Here is a 9,838-nt window from a genome sequence, read left to right as displayed (position 1 = left end):
TGCACAACTCCAAAAGTCCTGAAACTCCCGGAAAGTCATTTTCGAAATTAATAAAAAATACTGGCAAAGGAATCAATGTCAGGCGGCCCACACCCTGCTTACGAGGGTGGGGGCGCGCCCACCCCCTAGGGCGCGGCCCTGCCTCGTGGACCCCCCTGAGAGGCCTCCGGTGCCCATCTTCTGCTATATGAGGTCTTTTATCCTGGAAAAAAAATCATAAACAAGCTTACGGGATGAAACTCTGCCGCCACGAGGCGCAACCTTGGCGGAACCAATCTAGGGCTCCGGCGGAGCTATTCTGCCGGGGAAACTTCCCTCCGGGAGGGGGAAATCATCACCATCATCATCACCAACACTCCTCTCATCAGGAGGGGGTCAATCTCCATCAACATCTTCACCAGCACCATCTCCTCTCAAACCCTAGTTCATCTCTTGTATCCAATCTTTGTATCAAAACCTCAGATTGGTACCTGTGGGTTGCTAGTAGTGTTGATTACTCCTTGTAGTTGATGCTAGTTGGTTTATTTGGTGGAAGATCATATGTTCAGATCCTTAATGCATATAAATACCCCTCTAATTATGAACATGAACATGATTTGTGGGTAGTACGTTTGTTCCTGAGGACATGGTAGAAGTCTTGCTATAAGTAGTCATGTGAATTTGGTATTTGTTCATATTTTGATGAGATGTATGTTGTCTATCCTCTAGTGGTTTTATGTGAACGTTGACTACATGACACTTCGCCATTGTTTGGGCCTAGAGGAAGGCATTGGGAAGTAATAAGTAGATGATGGGTTGCTAGAGTGACAAAAGCTTAAACCCTAGTTTATGCGTTGCTTCGTAAGGGGCTGATTTGGAACCACATGTTTCATGCTATGGTTAGGTTTACCTTAATACTTCTTTTGTAGTTGCGGATGCTTGCAATAGGGGTTAAACATAAGTGGGATGCTTGTCCAAGAAAGGGCAGTACCCAAGCACCGGTCACTACACCATGGTCAAGTTTTGGCGACACATCAATCTGTTGGCATATGGTACCTTTGCCGACACATAACTTGTAGCTAACACATATGCTGACAGAAGATTAAAGAGTCGGAGGACTTGCTGTGGGCAAAGGCATTGCCGACAGAAGTTCACTTGCCGACACATTTTTAGTTGCCATACACCCTACCTACAGCGACACATGGTCAGTCTGTGTACACCCTACATATGCCGACACATGGTCTGTCTGTGTACACCCTACCTATGCCAACAGATGGTAAGTCAACATACAACCTACTTATGCCGACACTTGGTCTGTCTAGTAAGGTCTTTAGCATTGCCGACACATGGTTTGTCTAGCTATGGATGTACTTCGGCCGACACTTTCTCTGCATGGGTAGAGGTGTACCTTTGTCGACAGTTTGTCTGTTGGAATGTTTTTCCCAACAGATTAATTGTTGATAAGATGATGTACAGCTAAAACAACAATTGGATACTGCTCTGATTTAAATATTATACAATGCTCAAATGTTATACACAAAGAGGATCAAGATGAACACATATTGCACAAGCATTGATAATATGTTCACAAACATACATATATATTGATCAGAAGTTCAAAAACAAGACAATCTTGACAAAGCAAAGTTTGGCCATTTTAACCACCATCCAGAAAACACAAGCCACATAAAAGGACCACTATTTACTGTTCTAAAAGTGTTCAGCCACTAAATGGTCCAAAACACTTAAGTCACACCCATGAGCACAAGATATATGCTCCAAAACACTTGAAGTAGCAAATGGTCCAGAACACACATAAGATTCACGATCACAAGTTGGCTGGTCCAAAATACTCGAAACAGCCAAATGCTGCATAACACTCCGAAGTCATCACATCCATGCGCAGTAGGTGGCTGAGTACCTGAAAATATTCCACACGATCTTAATGATAAGAGTCTAATGAAAATATGCTCAGTTAATATCTAACATAAGTGCAAATATCATTTTGTATTGACACCTAATTAAGACAGACATGTATCAAATGTTTTATTCCAAAGTGGATTCATAAAAGTTATTAATAATATGGAGGAAATTGTCACCGGTCAAATTCTCATATGTTCAAACTGAATGCGACTGCCAACATAAATGTGTGGGTGAAAATAAATGGTCAAATTCTCATATATTCACCCCAATGATTTTGTGCACTTCAAAATTTGAAAATAAATGTGAAAAACAATTGTGGTCGTATGTTATCTGATGAACTAGAATTAAAATGTAGAGCTTCAAACCAAAAAAACTGCAGTATGTGAAGTTCTGTATATGCCATGTCATCTTTAGATTGTGACCATCAAAGTGTTAACACCAAACTAATTAGAAAGTAGGCCAAGGGACTGCAAGCATGTCTTACATATATGCTAACTACTAAGCAATGTATATGAGCATCAGACTACATCATGTGATTTCATATTTTTAATTTTAAAACTGCAGTATGTGGAGTTCAGTTCTATATACAAGACACAAAAAGTAATCTAGTGATGCTATTTCTTATGCCTATTTCTTATATACAAGACATAAAACATACTCACATCGCTTATTTCTTATGCAAACTATTCCAGTTCATAGGCTGCTTCTTCCACTGCATGTTGCTCTGAAAAATGTGAAGACATGCATCAACCACCCTGTAAAAATGAAAACTATGTTTAATAATATAGATAACTCGGCTGACCATCAATCAAATTAGAAAGCAGGCCAAGGGACTGCAAGTTGTATCCTTGGTAAGTTTAATGGATGAACTTTTCAAATGCACAAATGATGTTCAGGTAATATTAGGCCATCACCAAAATAAACACGAATATCTCATAAAAGCACCATGTACGGAGATTATTAAGATTTAAGTACTGCCTTATTCTTGAACTAAATCGTCATTATTATTAATTCAAGTTCTTATCTTCCCGCTGCTTATAGTCAGAATGGGGTTGATAGGCTACAGTTAGTTATAAATCTGCTCAAACCACGAACTATCCATCTTTTCCATTTTAAACAGACATGTTAGAATTAATAGCCTGGCCTATTAGTGATTGATGCTACACCAGTCCCCCTCCAACAAGCAGGACAGCAGACACGAACCTTGTTGTTTTGGTACCTGCCACCACCACCAGCAGCGTACCGATTAGGTCCATAGTTCACAACATTATTATATGGCACTTGTGGAATTATCATATACCCAACAAGAAACAGCGACAGGGTACCTAGGGAAACCAAGGCCTGGATATTTTGAAGTGAAAGAAGTGACTAAGAGAAATAATTATGCCATATCTGCAGGGTGAATCCAGCTATAAATATCACGAATGCCAAGGGAATGTCTAGCTGCACATGTCAATATATCCCAGCATTCTTAGTTGTGACATTCTAAATGGTGTTGTGACTTGTGACTTGTTTTTAGAAAAAACATGCTAAATGCTATATTCTTCAAAGCAAGAAAGGTATTATGAGAAGGCACCCCATTTAAGCAAGCAAGAAGGAGAGTGGTAAAATTAGAACTAAAAAGTGGTGAAAATTCTGGATTTACCTGCATATGGAAACGGGGAGCTCAAATTAGCTGGGTAGTGAACATCCTCAGACAACTTGCTTAATATCAAATATATGGCTCGCATCTGACTGTTTAATGGTCCTATGATGGTAACACAAATGGAGATTCTACTTAACACCAATACTTATTACCACAAGTAGTTAGACAGTAGTATCTGACACATAAATATATCTATCTTCTATCTCATCTGGAAAAAAAGAACAGAAAGGAACATGTTATTTACCTAGACAATGTTGGCATTATAGGCAGCCCGTTAAAAAATTCATCCCCTACTGCATACTTGATAATCCAACAATATTTATAAAACGCTGAGTATGCAGTGCTAAGATTACGATTATCTCATTCTGCATTTGCAATTTGATAATTTACAGTTGCAAATTTGTCCAATGAGAATATTTCACTTCAGTCCTTTGACTGTGCAACTTACTTTTTTATAGTGAGTTATACATTTATCAAACCTGCTATAAACTAGGTTGGAATCTAATTTTCTCCCAAAAAAATTGAAACCGACCCAACCATCTATAGCATCAACGAGAGCTTATAGCCTACATGCTAGCTACAAAAAGAAGTGTTACTCCAGAATTATTATTTATTATAGCAATAGCATCAGTATAGCAGGTTACGCATATATCTGATTAACTCATCATGCCGATGCAGACCTAGAATTCAGAAATTTGCAAGCTTAGAATTCAGGAACTAAAGTACCATGTCCCTCTAGCCATCGATCAGGCCAAAGAATTAGAAACATTAACAAGGTATGAATCCTTTGCTTCTCAGTACTATATGGATCCAACTAGTAACCTTCGTAATACTATACTCTTCTTAAACAAAAAGGGGCTGATTACGTGAGCAGGGATCAGGTTATGCTTCAGATCAACAACATGTCCAAACCACTCCACAGTAACTACCAACAGTACAACTCTCAAGTTGCAGCAACCTAGCAGTTCGATCTACTCGAGACACAGGGAAGAACAAGAACAAAGAAAACAAATCGGGGATCCCACCATCGGTGCATACCTAACAACGCACACCCCCTCCAGCTGGAGGTGCTTCCGTAGTTATGGAGATGCTGGCGCTTGCAGATGGCAGTCTCCTACGCTGGTTGGCGGCGGCACTAGAATATCTAAACGGCATTGACTTGGTCTTTGGGTGGGGAAGGGGGGGTTGGGCGTGCTCGGTCAAGGCGACGGCGGACGGAGCTGCCGACGGCTGTGACTCCAAGGAAGGAAGGATGGGATGGGGTCGGGGAGACAGGGACGTGGAATGGGGTTGGGAGCGGTGGACGGAAGGATCTCGAGGTCGGTGTATCGGCGGCTGCGACCCCGGCGCCGTGGTAGGGAACATGTGTCGATGGGGTGGGGGGAAGCGTGAAGACGATGGCAGCAAGGACGAGGGTGACGCTGGAGCGCGAGGACGGCGACGGGAGGGCGGCGGGGACATAGGTGGTGGAGCGCCGGCAGGGCGGCGGGGATGGAGTGCGGCGGCGGCGGTAGGGAAGTGGGGATGGAACAGGGATGTATTTGTGTTGGGTACTGGATTTCAAGGGTTAAGTCAAAATTGGGCCGCCGCGCAGCCCAAAAATTTTCCCGACCAGCCCGCCAAGTCCTGTTCTCGCGCCTAAGTCAGCCTCGATTGTTTCGTGGCTTTGCTGCTTGACACGTGTACACATACGCCGACACTTAATTTGTGCGCGTACACCCTATCTATGCCGACACTTAATTTGTGTCCATACACCTACCTATGCCGACTGTAAATCTGTTAGGCCTAGATATCTGCCAACGGATGATAAGTCGCTATATGGTTGCCGACAGATACATAGTCACTAAGTGATCGCCGACACATAATTGGTCAACTATTGTGCACACTTACCGACAGATGATTTGAGGGCCAAGCTTCGGAGCTACGCCGACTGATCTCTTGTAGGGATCAATGGGCCTTTCCCCACAGAAGTGTGTCACTTAAACTCTACCGTGGTGTAGTGGGTCCACCCACATATTAAATTATCAAAGTAACGAACGCGAATCATATGAACATGATGAAAACTAGCTTGACGATAATTCCCATGTGTCCTCGGGAGCGTTTTTCTCATATAAGAACTTCTCCAGGCTTGTCCTTTGCTACAAAAAGGATTGGACCACCTTGTTGCACCATATTTACTACCCGTTGTCGGTGTCAAAACCGGCGGATCTCGGGTAGGGGGTCCCAAACTGTGCATCTAAGGCTAATGATAATAGGAGACTGGAGACACGATGTTTACCCAGGTTCGGGCCCTCTCGATGGAGGTAATACCCTACTTCCTGCTTGATTGATCTTGATGATATGAGTATTACAAGAGTTGATCTACCACGAGATCATAGAGGCTAAACACTAGAAGCTAGCCTATGATTATGATTGTCCTGTCCTACGGACTAAAATCGTCCAATTTATATACACAGACACATCCGTGACATTTTGGGCTGAACGGATTTTTTTCTGTCATACATATGACACTTCTATGACGATAATTGTGACAAAACCCAGTATCATCATAGTGTGGTGGGCTCCTACTTCTATGACAAAAAATTATGACAGAAAATGGGTTTTTCATCCTGGGCGGGCCGGAGACGCAGCTGCATAACATTCTTTGGGCCGTCCATGACAGAAAAAATCATGGTAGAAGCGAGGGCGAGGAAAATTTCGGGGAGTTCCCGGTTACGGTGGGTGGTCGGGGGCCGAGCGATGAGCGTTTCTCTCGTACACGTACGCGTGTGTGTGCGAGGCGTTGGCTCTAACTGAACCCGAGCAAGGCATTGGGCTCTAACTGAACCCGAGCAATTGCACTGCAGGCTACGCGTTACTGAACCCGATCGATCGATCGATGGCTGTTAACTGAACCCGATCGAGCGATTCCTTCGCTACTGCTGCTAAATGAAGCCGATCGATGCGGCCTCCCTGGATGAACAGTGAGCATTGGGGGGGCGGGGGTTGGATGAACAGTGAGCGGTGGCATTGCCTCTGGATGAACAGGACCCCGTGGTGTGGAGGGCTGGATGAACAGGACGACCCCGTGGAGGGCTAAATGAACAGTAGACTGTGGAGGGGTGGATGAACAGTAGCCCGTGGAGGGGTGGTTGAACAGGAGCCCATGGAGAGGGATGAACAGTAGCTAGTGGAGTAGCGCGTGGTGGAGGCTGGATGAACAGGAGCCCGTGGATGAACAGTCGCAGGTGGAGGCTAGAGGAGGTCGATGGTGGATGAACAGTAGCCCGTGGAGGTTGGAGGAGGTCGACGGTGGAGATGAACAGTATCCCGCGGAGTCCCATTTTGTGGTACGCCACACCCCTCCCGATGAACAGGACCCCCGTTTCGACCGTAGCGCTCCAACACAAGTCCCTTTCGTCCGTTTTGCGGTATGCCACACCCCTCCCGATCAACAGGACCCCCGTTTCGACCGTAGGAGGTCCGTTTCCTCCGTTTTGCGGTACATCACACCCCTACCGATCAATAGGACCCCCGTTTCGACCGTAAGAAGTCTGTTTCCTCTGTTTTGCGGTACGCCAGACCCCTCCCGATGAAAAGGATCCCGTTTCAAACATGACCGGTCGAACACAAGGCCGTTTCTCCGTTCTGCGGTACGCCAGGCCTCGTTTCCATCGCCTGTTTCGTCCAAGCCCTCCCGATGAACACGACCACGCATTCCGTTACGACCCAGCCGGTTGGCTCCCCATGAACATGACGACGACGCTGTTTCTCCGTTTCGACCCACCCAATGTACACGAGCCCTGGCCATACGTATATATGCGCGAGTAGGCGTTCGAGACCCCGCCCGTATGCACACATACGTGGCCGTATTTTCTTTCTTGCACCCTGGCCGCTGTATGTACGTGTACATGCTACGTGCGCGCCTCTACTACGACATGTGCGCGCCTCTACTACGACACGTGCGCGCCTCTACATCCACCAGTATGTACATACACGTTCGCGACCAGAATGACAATGCTACGTACGCTTCGACTAGGTGGGTCCCGACTGTCAGACACTTCCTTGCGTGCGAATATGTAGCTGGTGGGTCCCAGCAGTCAGGGGGCCGAATCGTTTTTTTCTCGGACGCACTTCCTTGCGTGCGAAGGTGTCGCTGGTGGGTCTCAACAGTCAGGGGGGCGAATCATTTTTTTCCCGAACGCACTTCCTTGCGTGCGAAGATGTAGCTGGTGGGTCCCAGCAGTCAGGGGGGCGAATCGTTTTTTCCCAGATGCACTTCCTTGCGTGCGAAGATGTAGCTGGTGGGTCCCAGCAGTCAGGGGGCAAATCATTTTTTCGCGAAATACGATGGCCCGTCCGGTGGGTCCCCGCTTTCAGGTGGAGGAAAATTATTTTGCACGTAATAAGGAGGCACTCCCGATGGTGTGGCATACCCAGCAGTCAGGGGGCAAATCATTTTTTCGCGAAATACGATGGCCCGTCCGGTGGGTCCCCGCTTTCAGGTGGAGGAAAATTATTTTGCACGTAATAAGGAGGCACTCCCGATGGTGTGGCATACCTAGTTGTCAGCTTCTCCATGTACAGTCCATGTCCGATGGAAGTCGTTCCTTGACCACGTTGACCACGCCGCGCCGAGAGCACCACTGCGGTGGACGACGGCGAGGCCTAGGAAGGGGACGGAGAATAACAACTTGACCTTGCCTGGGTATTCCTAAAAAAAGTATAGCTGGGCTATCCATTTTCAGCTTGAAAAAAATTAATATCTGGGCTGGATATCTCGCCTGGGCTAGACAGGCCACAGCCCGCCCAGTTAATACCTGCAGTGATGTTTTCGTTGTTGTTCAGAGGAGAAAAATTAATATCTGGGCTAAACATAAAAAAACTCTGCAGTGCTCACACCTCAAAAACACAAATACTGCTCGAGCTGCTTGGTCCCAGCTGTCGGCCGCTTCTTGTGCAATTCTCTTGTTTATTGACTACATAGGTTGACAATGGTGTGGGACCGTGAAGTCAGGAAACTAGGAGGAAGCAAAATAAATTATAGTTTTATATATCTATATCTGTATCAATACTACTTATTATATATATTTATATTTATTTTATATATAGTGTATCAGTTTTGATATGGATCCAGAGCTTCAATCATAACCGTTGGTCTCCAGAATCCAAGGGCTAAGATCAGCCGGATTCGCCATGAACAGTAGACTGGTGTTGCCTCTGTTGTGTTCTAGAATATTCACGTGGCCCTTCTAGAAAAAAAGGCTCATATGTGTTGCCTCATGGGATATATTTTACGGCTTGAGTGCATGACGACTTGAGCCCACGTAAGAAGGTTTGGGAGGAGAATGGGAATAAAAAATAATAGAGTAACATACAGTTTTTTAATGAACCTCCAGTGTTTTAGATGTGAATGTACACTTTTTTGTATGAATATTAAAAACAATTGTGGGTGGAATTCCATTTATCAAAATCACTCCATTATATTTTTTTCGAGTCACACTCCAAAATCACTCCATTCTTTTAAGACATGCATTGCACGTGCATACATACTACTCCCTCCGTCCTAAAATAAGTGACTCAAAAATGACTCAACTTTGTACTAATGTTAGTACAAAGTTGAGTAAGTTTTGAGTCACTTATTTTGGGATGGAGGGAGTAGTATATAATAAGGAGGCACTTGCGTACGTTAGGCTACGGCCCTGGTGGGTTCCCATTGTCATCCTCTCCAAGTAAAGTCATCTCCTCGCCCGCGCGCGCTTTCCGCCCAAAACAGTCAGCGTCGCCCGCCCCGCTTCCCAGTGCAGGCGATTGCTCCGCCTTCAAACGACACAAGTGTCGTCCATCCATCCATCTTCCGCCCACATTAATGATACACGGTTGCCGAGGCGGCTACTCCGGCGCCACACGCCCGTCCCTCTGCCGCCCACCATTGCTATATAAACTGCTGCGCCGGCCATAGCCGCAGTCATCCGGATTCGTTCCCTTTCTCCTGTCCACACCACTACTGCCCACCATAGCTTCCTCGCGCTCTAGCGCTCTTCGGGACGGGTGGACGATGGACCACAAGGAGATGGCAGCCATTGCTGCTAACTGGCTGGCCGGCAGGCAGCCGGAGGACGACGACATCCCAATGGAGAACATGGTAGTTGACAATCCGACGCCAACCCCCTCCTCCGCACCATCCTCGCTGGTGCATTGCACCATGACCATCAGCGAGGCCCGTGCCCAATATATGGACACGTTGAGGCAGATGAGTGAGGAGCAATTCCGGGAGGCGCAGGCCGACGCTGCCTACAACCACCATCTCCT

The 9,838-nt window shown here is 46.0% G+C and overlaps 1 long non-coding RNA gene across 1 annotated transcript; it reads right to left on the bottom strand.

Annotated features, from left to right (window-relative positions):
- Positions 1 to 1,571: 1,571 nt before the first annotated feature.
- On the bottom strand, positions 1,572 to 5,070 carry LOC119312333. Its single transcript, XR_005151308.1, has 4 exons — positions 4,586 to 5,070; positions 3,548 to 3,649; positions 2,565 to 2,657; positions 1,572 to 1,900 (listed from the first exon to the last, which is right to left on the bottom strand). It is a non-coding gene; the product is annotated as an uncharacterized LOC119312333 (long non-coding RNA).
- Positions 5,071 to 9,838: the final 4,768 nt, after the last annotated feature.

The sequence above is a fragment of the Triticum dicoccoides genome, chromosome 5B, assembly GCF_002162155.2.
Source record: "Triticum dicoccoides isolate Atlit2015 ecotype Zavitan chromosome 5B, WEW_v2.0, whole genome shotgun sequence".
NCBI lineage: Eukaryota > Viridiplantae > Streptophyta > Magnoliopsida > Poales > Poaceae > Triticum > Triticum dicoccoides.
This window is presented reverse-complemented; position numbering and strand designations above follow the sequence as displayed.